The 24,530-nt window shown below is 41.5% G+C and overlaps 1 protein-coding gene and 1 long non-coding RNA gene across 41 annotated transcripts in view; one reads left to right on the forward strand and one right to left on the reverse strand.

The window, feature by feature from the left end:
* The window catches only part of SORBS1 (sorbin and SH3 domain containing 1), a 296,558-nt gene extending 281,374 nt beyond the window's left edge, over nucleotides 1–15,184 (reverse strand). For 22 of the 40 annotated variants that reach the window (XM_075610946.1, XM_075610947.1, XM_075610965.1 and 19 more), the window contains exon 1: nucleotides 15,049–15,183. The gene's annotated coding sequence lies outside the window, so the exon portion shown is untranslated. Of the gene's footprint in view, nucleotides 1–15,048 lie in introns of all 40 variants that reach the window. The other 18 variants (XM_075610958.1, XM_075610964.1, XM_075610960.1 and 15 more) reach the window with 5 other exon arrangements.
* Nucleotides 8,772–13,045, forward strand: LOC142501280 (uncharacterized). Its single transcript, XR_012803455.1, has 3 exons — nucleotides 8,772–9,010; nucleotides 9,725–9,906; nucleotides 12,062–13,045. It is a non-coding gene; the product is annotated as an uncharacterized LOC142501280 (long non-coding RNA).
* Nucleotides 15,185–24,530: the final 9,346 nt, after the last annotated feature.

Below are 24,530 nucleotides of genomic sequence, written 5' to 3' on the forward strand. Positions count from 1 at the left end.
TGATACTGAAAGGAGAAGTTGCAACTAGATTTTTTTTTGTTTCCTTGTAGGTGGTAAGCAGGGGGCCTCTGGAGCTGGACCGCGTTGATTTCAGCTCTGGGGACCCCTTGCTTCCCAAGATACATACGTAGGCGCTGCCGGCAGCATGCTCAGCTGGGTGAAGAATATGGAAGCCGTGTTGGCTTCCTCTCGCCCTGAGTAATATGAGGGATTTAAACCTCCATGGAGCAGCGGCACTCCCTACGGAGGTATCTTGGGAAGCAGAGGGTCCCCAGAGCTGAAATGAACGCGGCTTCATAGACCTCCTGCTTCCCAGCCTGGGGGAATCTTTTCCTCCCCAATGTAATGCTGCTTTCAATTTATCAGATGTGTTACATGCACCATCGAAGTAGTGGTAACCTGTTAAACATATTGCTGTCACTGGCTCAGTTTAATCCTGTGTGGGACTGCTCCGCGAGCAATAATATAATAGCATACCATTGCTATATATAGTGTTTTGTGTTTATCTACACTAACTCCGTTATCAGATTTATCTTTCCTTTAACATGTAATGTCATCAACGGCCTTGAGATCTAATTGTGAGTGATCTAATTAGAGGTTTCCAGCTCTTAAAAAACGGCTGCATCAAAGAGACAACAGAGCTCTACTCATACTGCAAGAAAAGGTACAATAAGTACCTGCAAGCAGCTGGTATCCATTAGGTATAAGCCATTGAGTTGCAGTATATACAACATACCTACAATTTTGTATATACTGCAAACTATTGTCAAATAGTTATCAAAGTATTTATTTTGCCTACATTGAAATGAGAAGTCATTTCTACTTGTTTTTTGTTTTTTTACCCATCCCCCTTTTTTTTAACAGGGTGGGAACTGCCCTGAGCCAAAAGCCCCTATTTTCTGCTCCGGGGACCCCTGGTCTCCGAGATATGTACCGGTAAAGTTATCGGGTTTAAACACAGGGGAAACACAATCACTGCCAAATCTCAGGCCAACAGGAAGCTGAAATATCATGGGCTGTGGCTTCCTAATGGATGGCCATGTAAATCCGCTGTAAAAACCAGGAAGTAGCAGCGGTAACTTTACCAGCAAGTATGTCTGGATCTGTGCGCACCCCAGAGCTGAATATAATGCGGTTGATAGGGATAGAGAGAGAGAAAGGGGTGATGGGGAGAGAGCAAGATAAAAGGAAGAGAGAGAAAGGGGAGAGGGGGAGAGAGAGAGGTTTTGGGGGGGAGATAGGTGATGGGGGGGGAGAGTGGTGATGGGAGGGAGGGAGAGAGATTTGATGGGGGGGAGGGAGAGAGAGGTGATGGGGGGGAGGGAGAGAGAGGTGATGGGGGGGAGAGAGAGAGAGGTGATGGGGGGGGGGGGGGGAGAGGGGAGAGAGATACCAGTGACTTTATATATTTTAATAAGGAAAGCTCAAGAAAAAAAAAGTGTATGCGCAGGTTATAGTCACTAATTATTTTATTTTTTCCTTCCGCTGATCTGATGGTGCGGCCCGAGTTTTGCAATTGTATTTAATAATTGGCCCCCAAGGTATTCTGAGTTTGACCGGCCTGATCTAAAGGATGCATTTTTTATTTTTTTTACGGAATAATACATTTGCATACACAATGATCACATATGGAAACACAATCAAACTTCTAAAGAAGAAAACAGAAACCAGCAGCAACGAGTCATTCACCAGATACAAGGTAAACTGATATTAAAGAAAAGGGTGTTCAATATTTAACAGGTCTGTTCCATAATTAATGATGCCAAGAGCTTCAGGACAAAGTTTGAACACTAGAGATAATTCATTTTGGTGAAACTAAATGGCATGTTCACTTTAAAACCCTCTGAAACTTTTAGATAATCAGATTTGGGCATATAGCTTGTATTATGTTCCTTTAAGCTTGAACAGTGTTTGACATGGATCACTCATACTTTGTTCTACTCATAGGGGATTACTTAACTGCCATACTTGAAACCTTTATAGATATACTTTGCTTATTGTTTAGTGACTTGTGGGAATTGTCTTACGTGTCGGACTTCGAGCACAGCACACTAATTGTGGAATCATTTGGAATTATTAAGATGATTGATATAACTTGCTGCTACAACAGACATTATATCTTCCATCTGAGCTCATAATATTTATTACAGATCAAGTAGTCAATGTCTATCTCAACAAAGAGAACATCCTAAACAGCACGCAAGTTTAGGGCAGCGTATCATACTAGCGACCTCCTCGTGAGTTATTGCTGCAGAAAACCCTGCTAAGTATACGTATAATGTACACTTCCATACGAAAATGAGGTATACCGTATTGGCCCGAATATAGTGCAATGTTTTTTCCTAAAAATGTCCTTCTGAAAACTGTACTCGTATTATATGCGCAGCCTGACATTTTTCACTGGGGGGGAAAGCCGGAGGAGGTGGCTTGGGCGCTGATTGTGCTGGTCGCATGTCAGCTCTGCTCCGGCTCAATAGAGGGACAATTAGAGCAAAAACAGTGATAAAATTTCCCCAGAAAAATATTAAAAAGACCCCTAGGCAAGGGGGACACACCGCCTGCAAGACACCGGGAGTAGCGGGAGCCAGGGAATAGCTGCTGCCACCGAGACCGTGGACCTGTCTTGTCGCCCCGGCGGAGAAGCAAAATTGCCGCCGAGCAGGGGAGCGATAAACAGAGGGCAGTGAGCCAGAGAGACGTGGACTGCCGCCAGAGCGGGTGAGCACGGCGCTACCTAAGAGAGAGCGAGGGTGACCAAGTACACACTACTGAAGATGAGCTGGGAGAAGAAGAAAATGAGGATGATGACATTGAGTTATAAATATAAAATCAGTTATAAATACGAAAACTGTGTCAAATTTGTTACGTTTTTACCTCGAGGTATATTCAAGACCTTTTATTTTTCATGTAGAACACCTTCAAAACTTTAGGGTCGTATTATGTGTGAGGCCGTACTATATTTCGGGCCAATTCAGTATATCATATGTACAGTGTGAACACAAAGGAAAGTTTGTTTTGCCTCTTTTCAGAAGACAAGGAAAACAAAATATATATATTCTTTTAAATAGTAGATAGGATTGTCACTTTCAATATTCTGTCAATGCGGACGTCAATTAATTATTAATTAATTATTATTATTCATTATTAATTAAAGTCAATGGGGAATTTCGTCTGAAAATGGATAAAGAATAAGCCCATTAGCCTTCATGGACATATTTAAGTTGTCAGCTGCAATGGAAGCAACTTTATTCTGAACCTACTGAATATAACCAGGCATTTTATACAAATAGGTTGAGTATGACAACACACACTAACATGATATTCACAAAGGCCACCTATGCAATATACTGTAAAATTGACCTCTGTTCTGGAGGAGAGCCCAGCTCCATTCAAATGAATAGCTTCACAGCACATGGAGTGGGAGCTCTATGGAGAATAATCCCTGGAACACTATTTTACGCTTCTCAAAATGTATAATGAATGTGAAAAAAGAAACTGAGTAAAAATATCAATGCAAAATATAAAAGAGGAATACTTTCATTCCACACACAGCATGGGACCATTCGTGAGAAAAACACAGCATCTAAAACAGTGAGCTATACCAGGGGTGTGCAAACTGGGGGGCGTGGTGGTTACAGAGGCCCTGCGCTCTTCCCCAAGGAATTTAAATTAAATGCCGGGGGATCTCGTGAGGCCTCTGCAACTTCCCTTACCTTGTCTTCGGCGACGCGTTGCCATGAAATGACGCTATGGGGTCACGTGACCCCGCTGCGTCATTTGACGCCGAAGACAAGGTAAGGAAGGGGACGTGAACACGGGGGGGAGAGCAGGCAGGGGGGCGCAGCGGGGAAAGTTTGAGCATCCCTGATCTATACTATTAGTACTCAAATTCTAGTTATTCAAATGTAACCAATACGTTTGTTATGTGTAAACGTGGTATTGACTATCAAGCAATGTCATTGTAATACAGAACATTGGGAAGAGGGCCTACAATGCAAACCGTTTCCCATCTGCCTTCTCCCTTTCTACGAAGGAGATATTCTACGGAGAACTAGCAAGGGCGTCATTAGTTTTGGTCATCATACACTTTCTTTAATGTAATCTGAAACGTTTATATTGTACAATGAGCGGCTGATTTAAAGCCACATTTAAAAAAAAGAGTTCAGCGCTGCACAGCTAAATATAATTCAAATTAAAAAAAAGTGGGTATTCGGTGGGGTGGCCGAAGCCAATTCACAATAAGAGGGTCATTTATCAAAGTCATCTGGCTGCAAAACGGCGGCAAAAAATAGCAGCAGATTATAAAAAAACAAGCCCACTGAAATAATCAGAGGTCTTTGTTAAATAACTCTGGTTCTATTTGTTGCCTCACTTTGCACTTTGATACATAACCAGCTAAATCTACAATATCAAGAATCTCGTACTGTGAAAAATAAAGTAGCTTCATTTAAGCCATGGCATAAAAAAAAAGAGTCAAACTTTCAGTCAACATGGTTAAGTAAATATATTATTGTGCCTGTAGATATTTGAGGTGTCCCGGGTTCTTGGTATTGCAGACTCATTGAGACTTGTTTTTTGCCTATAAGTGAAAAGACATGGCCAGGCGCATAGTCAAGGGAAGGAAACAGATCATTATTTCAACAGAGGACATAGCCATCTTTTCCCCGTTTCATAGACCCTCTGCTTTTCCATGGCTGCTATATTCTAGCCAGTTCAAGGCCATCAGCACAAGCAGCACAATAAAAAACCGTCACACATGTTGTGTGAGTCTGTACTGAGACAGCCGATGAACCCTTAGCCAGGTTTCCAAGTCATCCCCCATTACCCTTAATGCTCCCAGTACTGCACATGGTCCTAAAGTGCAGCCACCCACAACATACTGTATATAATTCCAATGGGCCAGGAACTATATGGCTGAATTGTGCTCGTTTGCAAAAACGACGAGGTGCAGAATGCCTGATGTGTAACCCCCCTTCCCCGGCACCCGAGGGGTGTCACATCTGGTAATTCCAGAATATATATATATATAATCAAAAAATAAATAGATGATACCGTTCTGTGGCTAACGAAATGCTTTTATTTGTGCGAGCTTTCGAGATACACTGATCTCTTCTTCCGGCGATGTTACAATGAATGAAGCAAGCAAAAGGTATACTTAAAAACAGTGTCTATTGGAATGTTATCTGTGCTGGACCTTCCCCCGGTGTGGATGTGTTTTATGGCTAGAGGTGTCAAAAGGTTCCTGAAAGCAAGTGATGTAAGTGTGTGTGTGTGTATCAGTGTGAATAAAAATGAATGGAGAGCCCACAGTATATACTGTACAGTGCTTTACAAAAGGTGTGTGGAGTGGGAGTGGATATAAATGGTGTGGGTGGGTGTGGAAATGTGAGAGATTGTAGCACAACTAAAAGTGTGTGTGGATACTTTGTAGTCCCTATTGGTGTATAGGGATGGAAAAACAAGGAGTATTAGTATGTGTAAGAGACAGCTGTGTGTGCATACATATAGCACAGTATGTACAGACATGGCCTTTAGCGCTCATGGGAAGAGAGTTCACTTGTTTTAGTAATGACTCATAAAATTTCGATCTCTGTTTAGGCCACTGCTAAGTGTCCCAAACAGTTGCATAAATTTGTATTCATGCAACCGGCTCTCGGTGTTTTAAGATTACCTTTGAGTATGGCAACCCTCAGATCGTTCATCTTATGGCCAGAGTCAGAGAAATGTTCGCCAACAGGACTGTCTCTTGTTCCGCGTGTGATGCTGTGGCTCGGCTAACACGGTACTGATACCTCTACATGTATATATATATATATATATATATATATCCTATAATGGAATACTAGCTACTTTTCATATGAAGCTTCCTGCTTGAACATTGTCTCTTGTACCATACTTTGCCTAAGTGTTTGTTACATTATAGCAGACACACTTTACTTGATTACATAGTTTCATTACTACTATGTTATTGGTTGGACATGTTTACATTAGGGAACTTTGATGTTTTGTGAGTGTCTATTCAAGCGTTAGTGTTTCATTTCTGTTCCATGGGGTTCTTGTGTATAGACCGTCCGCCGGTCATAGTGGTGGGAGGTTGATTGCATGCCTCCACACCCTTAAGTGTTATATCCCTCACCCAGTATATACGCAGTTAATTGGTAGAGGTTGTTCATTTATTAAGCTATTTCTGGTGCTAGCAATACATGTTTACAGTATAGAGACACTATATATTTCAGAATGTTTATCTGTGTGTCTTTGTGACAACTCAGCCACTGGTGTTGTACCTGGTACGCTATATATCTGGCACGTGACATCATACTCGTGACATTATAATGAGTTGCAGACATCCTTAGCCTTTTAGACACACACACACACACACACACACACACACACACACACACACACACACAGTTATGAGGCTCCATGTTATCAGCTCACTCAGGTGACTGATACTGCAATGTAGCAGCTACAGACTACTGACTTAAATATACATTTTCAAAAGAAATACACAAAATGCATGTCCCTGCATTCAAGCAGCCAAAATGCTGGATTTATTTTATAAAAGCATTCTATTTGCCCCAAGAAAAGCTACACAGTCTGCATTTCATATGGATCATGTTTGGGATGGCTTCCTCCCATGTTCCCTTTCCTCCACCCAATCATAGTCACCCTCACATTAAAACCACCAGTTATCATTTAGACCAGTGATGGCCACCAACAGGTCTGGTTTTCTGGATGTCCCTGCTTCAGCACAAGTGGCTCAGTCAATGACTGAGCCACCAGTACTGAAGCAGGGATATCCTGAAAACCTAACCGGTTGGTGACGCTTGAGGGCTGGAGTTGGCCACCCCTGATTTAGCCCCAGATAGGCAGAAAGAAGTGAGCTTCAGTACTGTATAGTGTTTGTAGTAAGCCTAAAAAGATACTTGAGCTTGAGCTGCAGGACCAATTTTTATACCTCGCTAGATATTACAAAAGAAAAAACATATACAGGAAAAAATGAAATGAAAAGGTGTAAATAAAGACAAGATTTGTCCATATGTTTCTAATGCATTTTCCATTAGTGTAGCAATTCCTCCTCCCAGCCTCTCAAAACAGAGGTTCTCCCCTGAGTTCATTCATAGCCCCCTGGCCTCCTGATTGCTGCTTTATATTGGCCTCCACACTGAGCTCTGTGCCGTGGCCATTTTTGTGTCCGGCAGGCAAATATTTTTGCCCAGTGCTGGTTCAGCAGAAACTGGGGCTTCCCCGGAAGTCGGGGACCAGGAAGCAGTTTGAAACGAACACCCGGTTCATGCAAGTTAAAAAAACAAAAAACAAAAACGTGAGCAGTGTGGATTGCTGCTTTAATATTATATGTGGAAGTGATTCCTGAGCATTTACAATGTTCATCCATGTTGTGTTAATTTTGCCTGAGAACTGCAGCGCTCTGTGTATTTTCGTCTGTGAGTTTATGGATCCCGAGTTCTCGTAGAGCAGTTTGCTTTTTTTGAACATATTGTAGTACTAAGCAATAACCGCGCACTTTTCAAGGGAAGTTGAATACCACAATATTGAACTTAGTGCTATTTTAAAAGATGGATCAATTGGGCTGACTGATCAGTTTTTAGTCAGGTTAGATTTTGTGGTGAATTAACTCTGTGTGGGCCACTAATTGTGCGCCTTGACAGAGGCCCCTGTGGGGTAAGCTATGACGCTGTCTTATCCAAGCTAGAAAAAAGTTCAACTCCATTCAAATGAATGGGGCTAAAATCTTCTCCAGCGCAGGTAAGACTGGGAGGGGGGACAGAGCTGTATCCCAGTAGGGTACTTTTAACTTTAGGGAACTTTTGACCCTTTGGGTGCCCAATGACATAGCTACCACGTCGTGAGGCCTGGCACGCCAGGGGCCCTATAATATTGTAGCTACGTTGTGTGGGTAAATAGCGACCAAGCGCTGAACACAATCTGACCGGACTAGTAACAAAAGAGCAGGCTCTTCCTCTTCCATGTAAGGCTGAGTCCATGGTGCAGGTGCCTGTCAGCAGATCCTCGAAACAAAGACAAAAAATGTTGTCTCGTCAAAAAACAGCCGCGCCATCGTTCACGTGCGCGCGCTCTATGGATGTTCCTATAGACTCAATGTGTTTGATCGCGGTCGCTCTAAGCATGGATCTGACCTAAGTCATTAGTGTGCAATATTAGTGAATAAGGAGGTGCCAACACCCTTAAGTGCTTACTAATGCAATTAACTGTGATAAAAATATTAGAGTAACAAGTGCAAAATCAAGTGATAAAAATTATATAAGGTGTCGGGAGAAAACTAAGTCATCAGTGGCATCGCGATCATGTGATAGCTCCCGAGGAGATCACGTGACCCTGATGTGCCAGAGGCTGACACTTAAAGTGTCAATATAACAACAAGAGCGTTTTCCCCGGCTGTAATACAGGTGCATTGGTTCATGTGTGTTTGAATTTTTAAAGGTCCCCTCACTTACAAAACAAAATTCAGGTGATTGTACAATTGTTTATATTATAAAAAGTAAAGCCCAATTGTCTCTATAATTGTTTACATGACAACAATGCTCCATATAAATCTGCAGCCATGTTTGCAGTGCGGGTAGGCAAGGAGAAGCTGATAAAGCAGATGTATAGTATGGTATGGTATGTTATGGTGAAGAAACACGGAAAGGAGTCTACTCCTCAATCCATCTGTCCAAGAAAATAGAGACTTAACTTATATATATATATATATATGTTCAATCTTCACTTTCTTTTAAATAGTAATATGCTTTCAGCTGTCTCCTCGCTCCATGAAGAAGCAGCAAGGCGAAACACATGTAGAGTGGGAGCTGCTGGGGTGACCCTGAGACGTTATGATGTGCTAATTCTGTACTGCTGACCTGAGGACTCTCACTACTTCTGGCCCTGCTATTCTGCTGATGTTTGGAACGGTGGGGAGATCGAAGATTAACCAGTTCTCAAGTGAATTGATTCTGTTTTTCTGAGGATCCAACACACAATCTCTATGGTGAATAAGTATATCTCTTTTTTACCCCCACTGTGTTTGGAAGGATTTCATGTGTTATTTTGATACTAAGATCTTTATCAATATTGGATCTACCAGGACATTATCTCACTTTATTGGGCGGGTCTTGTGATTTTTCATTACACACTGAGAACGGACTATATCTATTCAGTCTTTTTTTCACTGACACTAGCTCTTTAATTATCTTTGGGCTGGTAACAGTCTTGTGATTAACATTCTGCTGCATGTGTGGTTTGCATGTGATATTAGACCAGTGTTATTATTAGTGTGTCCCCTAGGTCATTTATCACATTTTTGACCGTCCGGTCTTGATGACCCAGGGAACTTGTTTCCCTGGGCTCTCACTTTATACCTTTGTTGCATTAGCCTGATATTTGTGTCAAGGTTAGACCTATGTCTTTGCATTATACGATATGCACTTACCGTGTCTATTTTGGGGTACCACTCTTTTGGTTTTAATTATGTTTTAAGTTTGTTATATTTGAAGACATTAAAGTGAATATTTTCTAGGGATATTTGGAGTGCTCATTATTGAGATTTCTTGTGTTCTCTTTTGTGCTATATTTACCTTGGTCTCAGAGCACCGACCAGTTTCTCTATTTTAGAGTGTATTCTATTGGTATACCCTATTACTATTAGGTGTGTATGCGGATTCTGTCTGTTTGTGTATATATATTTTATTCTCTAAACCCACAGATTCTGAATCTCAACCAACAGAAATATATGGTTGGAGCAATATGGAACAGCAGCTCATTCGAGATATGGAGTCGGAATTCTCGGAAGACGTTGACACTATTCCAAACGAAGCACTTAACTTATTGTAATTCAAGCCTAGATCTACCTTTTGCCCTCCCTTTCAAACGTGTTCTCAGATTGAGGTATTTGCTGCGTTGGTGACAAAAGATATTTTACAGCTGTCTGATCACTCTGGGGCAAGAAATGTGTCCTTTCCTGAATGGTCAGCAATAACAGAATTACAAAAAATGACCACAGTTGAATTCAAACCTGCAGATAAAAAGGAGGAAATGTTGTGGTCTGGCCAAAGTCTATGTACGAAAGGGAAGCCTTAAAACAACTGCGAGATCCAATGTGCAATCTGGAGCTAACAGCAGATCCAACAGAAAAATTCAAACAAGAATTGGATTATATTTTTCATGAAGCCTGCTCACTAGGCAGAATAACTAATAAGAATAGGGATAGTCTTATTTCCAAACACTCAATCGTATCTACTTTTTATCTTCTCCCGAAGGTGCATAAGAACTTATCCCATCCGCCAGGGAGACCCATTGTGGCTGGTATTGGTAGCCTATGTGAACCAGTTAGTAGCTTTCGTGACACATTTATTTCATCCATTGGTTGAAACTTGTCCGTCATACATTCATGACACCATGGACGTTTTATCAAGATTAGATGGCATTGCTGTGGATGTCAATACTATTGTGGCTACATGTGATGTAGAGGCCTTATATTCATCAATACACCATCATGATGGACTTAAGGCAGCTAAACATTTTTTGACATCGCAATTGAGCTCCAATCTAATTAACCTTCTTATGCAGCTTCTTTAATTTGTTCTGACACATAATTTTTTTGTTTTTAAGAACAAATTTTATCTCCAGAAAATAGGTACTGTGATGGGGGCTACTTGTGCGCCCTCATACGCTAATTTGGTTTTGGGATGGTGGGAAAGGGAGGTTGTATTCTGTGATGACAATCTTCACTTTACTGTCCATGTTTTGTTGTGGTTGAGATACATTGACGATATCCTCATCCTCTGGCAGGGTTCTTCAAAGGGATTTGAGGATTTCGTCGATGTTCTCAACCACAAAGAATTGAATATCAAACTCACTTTCAAGCAAAGCACGTCCACGGTAGACTTCTCGGATCTCCGAATTAACATAGACCCTATGGGTAATGTTGGTACTGACATTTACAGAAAAAGTGGTTCTACCAACTCAATTCTACATGCTACAGTTTCCACCCCCATTTTCAGATACAAGGAATACCTTACAGTGAGTTTATATGCTTAAAACGCAATTGCTCAACAGATGACATTTTTAAAGAAAGCGTAATTGAGCTGAAGACACGTTTCAAAGACAGGGGTTATAAACAAAGTATTATTAACAAAGGTTATAATCGTAGTTTGAAAAGCAATCGTTCAACATTATTACAGCCTAAAATCAAATGTGCTAACCCTAAGATAAGATTTAGAGGGACATATAATGACCGTTGGTCCGAATTAAGAACCATATTACAAAAACATTGGCCAATCTAATGTATAGATAGCGACTTGAAGCTAGCCCTAGGAGATAAAGTCAACCTAACGAGTAGGCGTAGCCCGAATCTACAGGATTGACTAGTACATAGTCATTACGTCCCACATATAAATCGAACCTTTTTATCTACCTACACTAAAAAAGGGTTTTATAAATGTAACGGCTGCTCGGCATGTCGACTCATTCTACAAACGGATTCCTTTAGTACAAGCGATGGTACTAGATAGTAGAAGATTGGCTATTTTATGAATTGCAAGTCCAAAGGGGTAATTTACTACACCATCTAACTTGTCCCTGTAAACTTATATATAATCGGTATGACAACCAGAGAAGTTAAACAAAGAATACTGGAACATTCCAGAAATATAAAGTTTGCTCAGAGCGACTTGGACTCCTTCAAAAAAATCACCTCTGTTGCCAGGCATTTTTTGAATAAACATGATGCAGATAATACTCTGATGCTTGCTTTTGCAATTGACAAGGCATCCCTGGGAAACAGAGGTGGTGATTTGGAGAAAGTTTTGCTCCAAAAGGAATACCGCTGGATAGTACAATTAAATACTATTTTTCCTTTTGGGCTTAATGATCATTTGGGCTTTGGAATGTTTCTTTAACAGTTTAACTACTGTCGTTTGTATCCCTCACTCTGTTTTAGTATTTATTGTTGTAGCAATTTATTATTTTTATATCCATATATTTTTGTTTGGTACTAACAGTTTGTTTCTTCTTTTTCTTTTCCCTTTTTCCTTTATATTAGGGATAAGTTTATTCTTTGTTTAATATATTTATTCTGGTCTATATATCTTGCAATTGATATGTATTTATGCTACAACTGGATTCATGAGGGAATTATGTTGTTACACATGTATGCAGGTTAAAATCAGACGTCTGCATGGAAGATTTGTACGGCAGCGTCCTGAGCAAGTCATTCGGTGATTTCTCTGCTCTGTCGGTGACGTTGGCAGGAAGATTGGTGAATCCTGCACGGCAGTGGAGCGATATCTGCGCATGTGCAATTACTTTACCGAAACAGCTGGGGTTCCCCTCTTGTCATCACCTTACTGACCCAACCCTCTAATTATGTAAGCGACGGCTGTGTTAGCTACCCGTCACAGGTGTCATGTGATCCTTTTTGGTTCTCTGATTGGCTGTGGTGGAGGGGGCGGCAGCCGCTGTTGATTTTAACGTTTGTATTTAATGCGCCTCGTTTGCTTCACACTTCACTCACTCCGGGAAGAAGCCCACCCTATGGGCGAAACGCGTTGAGTGTTTCTGACACTCGTGAGACCTCCTTAGGACCCTTTATTTTTTGCCATTTTTTCTCTCCCCTGTTTTGGATTTAGTAGTAGCGGATGATTTGATCCATAGGATCTACACAGGATTCTATCATGCATCAGGGACCTTATACTATCTTGGATTCCGGATTGCTTTCACCGTCAGCCGAGTATCACCCATTTTCTTAGTATCACCATTTTATAGGAGTATCTACCTGTGTAAGCATCTATATACCAGTCCATTGATGGTGGCTTTAATTAGGCTGTGTGTGCTATGCACTGGTATGTCTCCTTGATATAGTCCAATTATTTTTCATTACTTGCTGCAGTGGGTATTTATTATCCATGACATTTTTTGTATTTTTCATTTACCCTCTTTACCCCTTGATTTATGCATTATTTATTATTGTATATTTTTTTCGCATACATATAAGCTTATTTGGATATATCTATGGTGGACAGTTATTTTTCTGACCATTAGAGTATATGTGATTATTACATAGTATTTGCATTTTTACTTGGGGGAGTTTTCTTGATAGTTCCATCATATATACACTTTATAGGGTTCATGCTTAGATATAGCCTGTTCATGTGGTGAGAGACGGGAGAATAGTTTTACTGGCCCAGTGGACAACTTGGGTTTACTGGTTCCTAGTCGGTAATAGTGAGGCTGTACCCATACATTTGTAAATTGTTTTGCAGACTTATAGGGGTGTTATTTTTGGATCTGCCTCACTTGACTGACAGTCGCCCTTTTCACTTTTATTGATCACTTATTACTATTACTATTTTTTTGCTACACCTCCTCTTTACAGACTTATAGTTTCTAATGCCCTATTAATAACTATAATAATGATCATTATTTATTCACTGTGGAATATATTCACTTATTAGTTTCTTTATACATTCGCCTATTAGAAAATTACTCTTCTGTGTTTTCCAAGCGCACATTTGTTCACAACTATTTGTACGGTGTGGCCTACAGTATTTCAAAATGTACAGTTATTCTTATTAATATTTTATCATTGGAGAAGCTGCTTTCAATCCTGATAAGGACTAAATACACATTGACAGGAGGAGGCAAAGAGTTCAGGGAAGTTCAATTGAGAGGTCCCACTGATCAGTAAGACTACGCTAGTATGTAACATAAGTATGCATGTACTGTATAATCCGGGATAAAAAAATGGCCGAAACCACCGATAATTTTGGCCAAGCAAAACAAGAGACAAAAACAATGATGTATTTTGGTTTCAAACTGGCAGATTTGATATAATCTACAATGTACACTATGCCTACAGGTATATTTATATAAGAAAATGTATTATTTTTTTGCAGAGAAATAACAGCACAAAATAGGAATTGAGGGTGTAACAGGAATAATGATTCAAGAATTGCCTACGTTTCTAATCTACAAAGGTAAATGTAAAACAGAATGATGGGCAGGCACAAGAAAGAACCCTCCATAGGACAAAAGCAGCTCATGTTTTATTTAAATGGTATTTTGAGTATGTGAGCAGCAACAGTCACAAGCGATTTTGGTAGAACAAGCACATTGACTGGCAAAGCAATGTAGGTTCTGTATTTTCTCTGCAGCAGAAACATGCTCTTAACAAAATCTAATTTCAAGAAAACAGAGGCCAAACCCTGACATGCCAAACGCTTATTTGATTTGTTTATAATGGTATTATGGTATCTCAGGTTATAGATTATATGCTCATGATAGGATCATGTTGCTGAGTTTCCTAAATGTCAACATACTGTAGATGCAGCAAGTTGCAGTTCTTGCATGTTAATAAATGATGAGGCCAACAGTAAACAATGTAAATGTAATCATATTCAATCAATGGGATACAGTATACAGTACAACATGATTACATTGAATCCACACACTGCCAGGCCACAAGTTCATTAGCCAACCAGTCTCCTGTCAAATACATTCTACTAAGCAGTTAAATCGATGTTGCTGTTAATTTCTGAAGTGCATGTTTCTGAGAAGCGACAGCAGCTTCAGTTAAACACCATAAACAGGTGAAAACCTTATGGAATACCAAACTAAGATACATGATTTTGCCTTCACAATTTACTGTGCAGGATACTGTAGTGCAGTGCCATTGCATTGGTGACTTAGTACAGTAATTGCATTATCTGCAGTCCCTGATGATATACATATATATACGTACACACACACACACACACACACACACACACACATCTGAAACGTAAAATTATGCTTATTTTTGCAGATGTACGTGCTTAAATATACCATAGGTAATTCAGCATGTATGCAAATGTAATGTGGATGGCATATAAATAAGACGGAAATCAGACTCACAGCATATGTACATATTTGCCTTTCAAGATTTATGCATGATAGCCATAATAATAATAATATTAATGAGCCTTTATCATGCAGATTACTCTTAGAATACCTTATAACAACAAAGAGAAGTTAAAGGGCAGGTAAACTTACCTTGCAATTTAAATGCAGTATCCTTGCTGTGTAAAACACTACATGCTTCTGTATTCTGCTGTGTTTTTCTCTAAACCCTGACTTCACTCAACCCATCACCATCCTGTAACCAATCACAAATGCCTCCTCCCTCTTCATTAGAATGGATCTGGAATCGTCCACTCTCTGGCTATGTTTGATGCAGGCTTTTGTTAGCAGTGCAGCTGCAGCAGCAGCAGCAGCAGCAGCAGCAGCAGCAGCAGAGTCTATAGCACCAATAACAAGGCAAACCACATGTGCTGTATTCCCATGCTTTACAATGCTGTGATGATGGAAGGAAGTAGGAAACATAGTGTAATTCTTTTTGGCATTCTGCTGAGCAAAAATCATTCTTTCCTTAGCTATGTTTGTATACACAGCTTTTTACACTGCATATCCCTTACATGTATGGCTTTAATTTAACTATATAGATATTACAGGTTTATTAAAAAGTATTGCTTATGTTGCCAACCATATGATAAAGGTTTATTGCTAATGTACTACTGTAATTATTAAAGGCTTGATTACACTATATATGGATAAGACATGACCCTTTCAGTGCCAGATGGACTTCTGATGCATTGCAGAGCCCTTTTGCTCTATATTAAGCTAGCATTACCTGCACACATGTACAGAATGTAATGCAAGGGAACCTCATGTGATATGAATTTCAGACAACATCCTGTAGTCTGAGGAATGTATTAGTCTGGAGAAAGGTCCAGGGATAGGACGGAAACGTTGACCAATGTAACCAATAAAAGGATTTAAAAAAAAGTCTACGGAAGTGCAGACTTCTTACAAGTGACACATCTGGATTTATCTAGGCTTTCAAGCATCTGTGGCAGTACTACCAGGATTTGCGTGACTGCTCCTTACTGACTCTTACGTAGACAAATCACCACCAGCTTTACTAAATAACAAAATATGGGTTTGCACTCACTTTCAGCCTTGTGAAAAATGCAGTATGTAATGGAAAGTCTGCACATGGGTCATGTGTAAGCAGCAGCATTATACGCAAATGAACAATCTTCAATGTAAAGCAGTGTTTCTCAATCAGGGCGCCATGTCACCCAGTGGCGCACACTAACCTTAAAGGTGGGCTGTGAAAAAACCAATTACAATGTTTTTTTTAAGGTACGAACCCAAATGCTGCAATAGTAAAGCTAAAGGATTTTATTGCGGGTAAAAATGTTTGCATTTCATTTAAAATAGATGTATAATTACACTTACAAAGAGTAGTTAAGTAAATGATTATATATATATATATATATATCATATAAATCAAGCTCCTCACCCATACCACATGCAGCACTTATCTGAGATCAGACTTCAAAAGACTGTTCATGGTCCCAAGGTTCAACAAAGTATCCGGTCGCTTCTCCTTATCCTACCGTGCACCCCAAAACTGGAACAACCTACCGGAGACTCTCACAGCCACTACCAGTCTAAGTTCTTTCAAAACTAAAACTGTCTCACATTTTAGTCCGGTCTGTAACTGTTACATACGCCTATAATATATTTTTATCTTTAACTGTGCATGCAATGTCTTGTATATAATGTATAACCCTGTTCACTTAATGTAATCATGTATTTGTCATCATAACTCTATGCCCAGGACATACTTGAAAACAAGAGGTAACTCTCAATGTATTACTTCCTGGTAAAACATTTGATAAATATATATATTGGCCCCACACCTCTGGAATGCCCTTCCCCTCAGTACCCGACCAGCACCCTCTCTATCCACCTTTAAGACCCACCTTAAGACACACTTGCTTAAAGAAGCATATGAGTAGCACTGTGGCTAATACTATACACATGATACATAAAGCTTGGGCCCCTGCAGACGCACTTAGCCGAATGCCCTCCTACTGTTTCTGTACGTTCTTCCTACCTATCAATTAGACTGTAAGCTCTTCGGAGCAGGGACTCATCTTCCAAAATGTTACTTTTATGTCAGAAGCACTTATTCCCATGATCTGTTATTTGTATTATTTGTTATTTCCATGATTGTCACGTGTATTACTGTAAAGCGCTATGTAAAACTAGCAGCACTATACAAGAACATGTTATTATTATTATATATGTAGCCCATTTTCCCCTTTATGTGAAGAGTCTACTGGTGCTGATATTACCTGCTGGCTCACAGAGATCTGAGCCTCCGCCACTGAGAGCCTGGGGTACACCCGAGACTCTGGGTGACAGCGCCACCACCTGTACGGGATCCCAATGGGTTGGGATAGCCCCGTGCAGGAACAAATAATAATACCACACAGAATATAACTGTAACCTTTATGACCTGTACTACGCACAAATATGATATATACGTCAACCACTCTATACGGCATGACATATACACCTGGCCCGTCTGTAGTAGCCCACCACCGTGTTACCCCCACACCGTGTCCATCATTCTGTCCGAGGCCCTTGACCACTCTCCTATGTAAGTGTCTCCAAGTGATACCCCCACACTTTAGGCGTGATCAGCGCCGTGCTGTACAGTGTTGGTGCACTTGTAGAACGATACCTGCCCGGGGCTCCTGCACCCGGGTATTGCAGAATATGACAGGGAATCCGTCCAGTCCGACGTCGTCATCCGCCACCGCGTGGGGTGAATTCCGGCGTGGATAATATCACTGTCAGGATAGTCTTTGTGTCCTTTGTGGCGTTCTGGTCCCTGAACTCACATTTCAGGGCTGTGCAGTGTAGCAACTGTATCCCTGGCTACCAAATAGCTAATGGGGCAGAGTCCCTACCTAAGGGCCTGTCCCTAAAGCAATCACTGCTCTACTAGTGAGTTGGGGCCTGGGGGACACAGTCTGGCCTAGTCCAGAGGAGTACCACTCCCTGGACACTACCTGACCCTTTGCTGTCCCTCTTCCGACTGGCGTGGTCTTCACAGCACGCAAAATGTATATCCTGTGCAGGGGAACCTGGCTGCGCAATTGGCTCCCTGACGTCATGTGTTCTTCACCCCTATGCCTCATGGTGCTTGTAGTTCCCCACTGAGCCTCCTGCTGCTATTGGGCCTCACGCGCTTGTACTGCGCATGCACGACGTCTTGCGCATGCGCAACGCAGTCCAAGATGCCCCCCTAGTGCAACCCCTTCCCCCCTGGCATCCACCTTCTCCCGACTGCAGAAGAGTTAGGGGACTGAGAGGGGAACCCAGGCCACATATAGATCAAACCAATGGACAAAACTTGTTGTAGTAAAGAATCAGATAGGACCTCTACGCATTAAACAACTGCATAATATCCCTGTACAAACTGTATCTTACTATATACTATCTAAATTGTAACCTAATTATTTCTCCACGTTATGTTTACCCCAACCCTAACCCTTTTTTTGCTTTTTGTACCACCTCCCTCCACAAAACGCAATATGACAGGCTGTAATTTACACCAAAAATATATATAAATATATATATACCTGGGTTTGAACTGGGACGAGACTTAGATATGATAAAATATAATTTATTCCTTGATAAAGGTGAACACACAATAATGTACAAATAACAGCAAAATATAGACACTTACTTAAAGATTATGACAAGAAAGCCATCAGGATTACAGACTGGGCCATTTCTTCCATATTTCAGCTGACATTACAGCAAGACAGGCAGGTCATACAGCAATACCTGCATCATCCCAAGACCTTGCATAAAGACACAGGCCTGATGACATGCAGGCATGAAGAACCAAGGATATAGGGTGGACAGCAGTTTATAAACCTTTTGTCCCTCTATCCTTAACACTAAGTACCTGTGATTGGTTTGCAATTACCTCCAGCCACTCACTAACGTGGGAAGACATTTTGATACATGCCCCCCTGCTAGTTGACACAGGCGCAGTAGAACTCTGGGGTCTCATTTCTGTAGCCCCACATATGTAAATGGAATGCCAGCCAGTCTACCCATTTGGATTTCTGGCAGGAAAACCTTTGTTGGAAGGTGTTAAATGGAACACTTAAAAACTGCTCTGGTTTGAGCCTTCTCCGCCCACAGGTAAACAGGGAGGGTGACAAAACCCTTTGAACAATACTTAAGTCCTAGACATTGGGTCGCCTCTAGGGCCATCTGCTATCCTGGTATGCAAAAGAATTTCCTCTGGGTCTTTGTCCATACCTTGGGACACAGTATTAAACATAAAACATAAATGTATTAAAATATCCGGTTCCGTTGGGTCTAGCAGGTCCAAACTTCCCAGTTCTCATTGTCAGAACTGGGACACCATATGGTCCAAAAAGCGACTTGCTACGACCTTCGAAACAGGAGATACACAAATGCACATTAAATCATTTTTCACTTTAATACAAAAATCTCCGCTAAAAAAGAAATCTCAGCTTTTCACTAAATCCCCATTGAAAACAACGGGCTCTGCCGCCATGGGTTTCAATGGAGCAACTCCGCCGTTGTAGTCAATGGGGTTTCCTGCCATAGACTTTCAATAGGGAACCTCCGCCATAGAAGTCTATGAGAAAATCCACAAATCTTTACATTCGTCCATACTCCGTCTGGTTGGTCTGAGGGGGCTGGAAATGGGCATGCATTAAAGCCGGAACCTTGGCTACATGTCACCCAAATCCCATCTCTCTGGGCATTCCAGAACCGGAGATATGGACTTACACATTTCAACATTTTACACTTAGTCATTTTTTCACCATGCGGCTTTTCCCCCATTAGAATCAATGGTAAAAGTCCCGAACTTTCAAGGGGGTCCATACTCCGTCGGGTTGGTCCAAGGGGGTCAAGGATGGTTCTGCAGTGATGCCGGAGCAGTGACTACAGATACCCCAAACCTTGATCCTCTGGTCCCTCCGGAACCGGAGATATGGATTCCTAAATTACAGCATTTCACACTTAGTCATTTTTTGGAGCTGTTTCTGCCGTCGCCATTGAAGCCTATGGCGCGACCCGCTCTTCTCGGTTCGACCCTTATTGGGGGTCCAGGATTCGGGGACCCGGTGGTGGTTGAGTGGGGGGAGGTCTAGGAACTAGGGACAGATTTTTTTTTATTTCTAGGGCCCCCAGAACAGTTTATTCCCACGCCACTTGTCGTTGAACTTGACTTGTAAGTGATCAAAGCTCTCCTATTGAAAATGTATCCGCTTTGCGGTTAAGCGGTTTGGACGGCTGCCAACTTGTTCCTGGAAAGCTCTTTCGAGGGTTTCTCCATTGAAGTCAATGAGCCCATAGACTTTCAATGGGAAACTGCCGCTCTCCCTCTCGGACGCCATCTGCTGGTCTTCTCAGGAAACAGGACTAAAACAGCACAATTCTCTATTGAAATGCATTGAGCCCTAATGGCGGCCAATGGGGACCTGCAAAATGGTGCCTGAAAAGGCAGGAAAACTACACAAAGAGCTATAATCATTAAAGAACTATTAACCCTTGTGCTCCCGGATGGATTCTAGTGTCTGTGTGATGCAGACACTGATTAACAATAAAACCTGGGGAACAGTGGAATATACATTTTCAGGTTATGACAAGGGTTAAATCACACGTCTGGGCCTCAGCCCAGTTAACCCCTTGTCTCCCTCGTGAGGTTAGAGGGTGGCCAATTGGGGTGTAACCCCTTTAATCCCGGGCCAAATCCTCTCCATCGTCACAGATATATATATATATATGTATATATTTGTACATTCAAAATCAGTGATACACCAGGTTTATAATAACAAGCAGTGGTACTCCTGGTTTTTATTAACAAGTAGTGGTTCTTAGGGTTAATATTAACAAGCAGTCGTACTCAGGGTTAATATTAACAAGCAATGGTACTCAGGCTTAATATTAACAAGCAGTGGTACTCCATGTTTGTAATAACAAGCAGTGGTACTCCATGTTTGTAATAACAAGCAGTGGTACGCCTGGTTTATATTAACAAGTAGTGGTAATTGTGGTTTGTAAATAAAAAGGTATTATTACTGATCACCCTAATGCTATCACAATTCAGCCACTGGGAATAGATCCTGCTTTGCCAACTCCCTTACTTGCCTAATTTATAGGAAATAACACATCCCATATATGCTGAGCTCAAATCAAACGAATGTTACAAAAACAACATGGAAAAAAATCTTCACAGCATAGTAAATTGAGGTCGAAGTCCTGTGATAAAGACATGCCATCTCGTTTTCAGACTGCCTTTTATGATGTCACTCAGAGAAATTCAGCACTTGGACCATGATAAGTTTCCATATGGCATAAAAAAAATCTCCAACGTATTCCGTTGTTTCTAAGACATGATTACTGTGTTCGCAGGCTGCCACCTGCTTGTCCCTGTTGCATGAATCTGTAATAGTGCACGAACCCGCATTGTGTCTAGCACAGAGATCACCAACAAACTTTCTCGCCATGTGGACTCCATGTACAGTATGTATGCATATCTATATTTATATAGTGCCATGAATGTACATAGCGCTTTACAGCAGTAACACACATGACATAGGAATAAGCGCTTCATGCACAAAAGTAGACATTAGGACAAGCAGACCCTGCCCTGAAGAGCTTACAATCTAAGTGGTAAGTAGGGAGAACTTATCAAGACAGTAGGCTGGGTGTTACTGTATGTTAAGTGCGTCTGTAAGGGGTCATGGTAAATGCATGAGATGTATAGTATCAGTCAACGGAGCTACCCAAATGCTTAATTAAAGAGGTGGGTTTTAAGATGGGCCTTAATGGTGGAGAGAGATGGTGCTGGTCGGATATTGAGGGGAAGGGCATTTCAGAGGTGTGGAGCACTGAGAGTTTTTAGGCGGGAGAGGGCTTTAGATACAAAAGGGGTAGACAGCAGACATCCTTGAGCAGAGCGTACGAGTTGGGCAGGTGTACAGTGAGAAATTAGGGCTGTGATGTAAGGAGGTGCAGAGGAGTGCCTAACCTTAAAAGGTAAAAGGAGAATTTTGAATGTTGACATTCATGGCCTTCATGCTGCTACCTGTGTCCTTCTGTGCCCTTAAACAATTTATGGAAACAGCTCCAAATGGCATCTAGTGTTACCATATTTTAAACAAAATCGTGATACTTAGGGAAGACACCCACTTCCAAACCAGATCTATATACCGGACACAGTATGGGAGAATGGCTAATGAGCGCCATCATCAGATGACCTATCTTCCTTTCATACTTTTCTCACTCATAAACAGTCAAACAGCACAAGCCAGCTCCTAAACTGGTAGAAAGCATCCCAAAAATATTCTTAATTGAATCAGCAATCCCTCCTACCCATGTTTTGTAACCTAGTATTATAGGATGGGGGTCCTCTGGAGATGAAACTCAGTCTTTTCATCTCCCAGCACCCAACCATTTGGAAATACGTGTTAGAATTCCGTTTATTGTATTAAATTGTATGAATGAGACCTTATATCAAGACAATTGAATGAGAATATGTTGTAAGATTTAGAATTCATATGTAGCCAAAAGAGATGGATTGCAGTTAAGATTTAATGCATAACAGATGTTGGAGTTTGGCTTAGAGATCAGATTTCAAGGCCTAGTCTGAAATGCTAACATGGAGTAAAAGTTATTTGTTAGACAAACAACGAGGAGAAAGGGGACGGAGTTAGCAATCAATAAATACAGTTATACGCTGATCAGCTCTCTCTCTACAAGATTGTCTCTTCCCAAGACTCTCTGCAAGAAACATCTACGCTGCAATGTGAGACAAAAGTTTCTATGTCTTTGTTCTATGATTACCATCTGAGAGAAAGAGCACGTTATCATCACTGATTGAACGTTCATCTATAAGTAATGCTATAAGAATAAACCATAACTTTGTCTGCTGGACAACAATCTTCTGAAGCATTGGAATCTTTATGAACAAGTGTAACAGGGACTTGTCACTGTTTGAAAGAGACTGCGTCTAAATCCAACAGTGTGCTGGTTAATTGCACACAGTCAATCAACCAGATTACACCTGGCTGATTAGGACTTTTAGAAAAGCCTGATCTGAGATACAGGAAAGAGATTCATTAGCTCACAAGGGAGCTGACAAAAGGAAAAGGAGGGCTGTGTCCTGAGAGAAAGACACAAGGGGACCAGACCTCTATGCCTGGACCCTTCAGCAGACACTACCCGGACACCACTGACCTGAAGGGCCACCTGTGTTAAGGTACTGCTAAAGAGATGGAGACATGAAAAAAGCATTGTATTAATTCTGTACATGGAAAAACAATAACAAGAGGCCAGCAGTGTCCCCAGGTGGTTCCCACGAGTGTCTGGGGGTCCTCAGGTGAGCCTGAGGAGGCCGTTTTACGGTGAAACGCGTTGCTCCATCTTTTTTCTTGGACTGTCATGAGGAGGCTTCCGTAGTGATCCGGCGACACTCATTTCTACCAGCTGAGCAGCTTGCTTCAAACCGGACGCGGAGGCGAAGCACTAGAGCTTGCAAGAGTCGAGCTGGATCCCTTGTGTTGCTGACACTGACTTTCCCTACATGTGAGTGGACATTTGATGTCAGTCTAATATATTGTCATTTTTAATTTTGAACACTTGCTCCCATTTCTTGCCTGGGTCTGGTGGAGACCCATGGCAGTGACGTCATCCAGCTATCTGAAGACACGTTATCAGAAAGCGGCTACATCTGACATCTGACAAAGAACCCTTTATGAGCCTGTACTTACACATGGCCGTGTAAGTATTATACTATTGTTATCTATTTGTCACCCCCCCCACTACTGGTTTGAAAGACAAGAACCCTTTATGAGCCTGCACTTACACATGGCCGTGTAAGTATTATATTATTATTCATTCTTAACCCCCCCACTGCTGGTTTTGAAGCTTCACCCTAATTTATGACATTGAGGGTGTGAGCATTTGTAGGTTCCCATTAGGAGTCTTATGAAGTTTTACTGCTTACCCCTGTTCCCCCCTTCTCCCCTGTTTTCTCTGTCTTTTGAGGGATCTAGAAAAGATCCCATAGGGGGTCTGAGAAGGTGGTCCTAACAACGTTTACCACTGCGGATTCACTAAGGAGAAAAGGAGATTACCCACCAATTCCATTCATAGTTAGCGCCTGAGGTTTGTTTTGCTTTTGGACCCCACGGGTGTCTGGTGGTCCTCGAGTGTCCCCGCAGGTGTCCGGGGGTCCTCGGGTGGTCCCCACAGGTCCTCGGATGGACCCCACGGGTGTCCGGGGGTCCTGATGGCCTGCGGTACCAATCCTGTGCCCAAAAAAAACACAACAGCCAATAAATACACCCACCTCCTCCATAACAGATACAGTATAGTAATTGGCAAAATTACTATTATCCAGATATGGATAATAGTGCATTTGCCCATTTAAAATAAAACATTAAGCAGCAGAAATAAAGTAAATAAAACTTGCACTCACCCCTACCAGGCTGCCACGATGAAGGCCGTCCTCATCACCGTCCATGTCCTCCGTTGCCACAAACAATGCAATCAAAAATACAACCTAATGTCCCCTAACGCCTTAATCACCTTAGTGGTTAGTAACCGCTAGAGTAATT

The sequence above is a fragment of the Ascaphus truei genome, chromosome 8 (assembly GCF_040206685.1).
Source record: "Ascaphus truei isolate aAscTru1 chromosome 8, aAscTru1.hap1, whole genome shotgun sequence".
In the NCBI taxonomy this organism is placed as follows: Eukaryota; Metazoa; Chordata; class Amphibia; order Anura; family Ascaphidae; genus Ascaphus; species Ascaphus truei.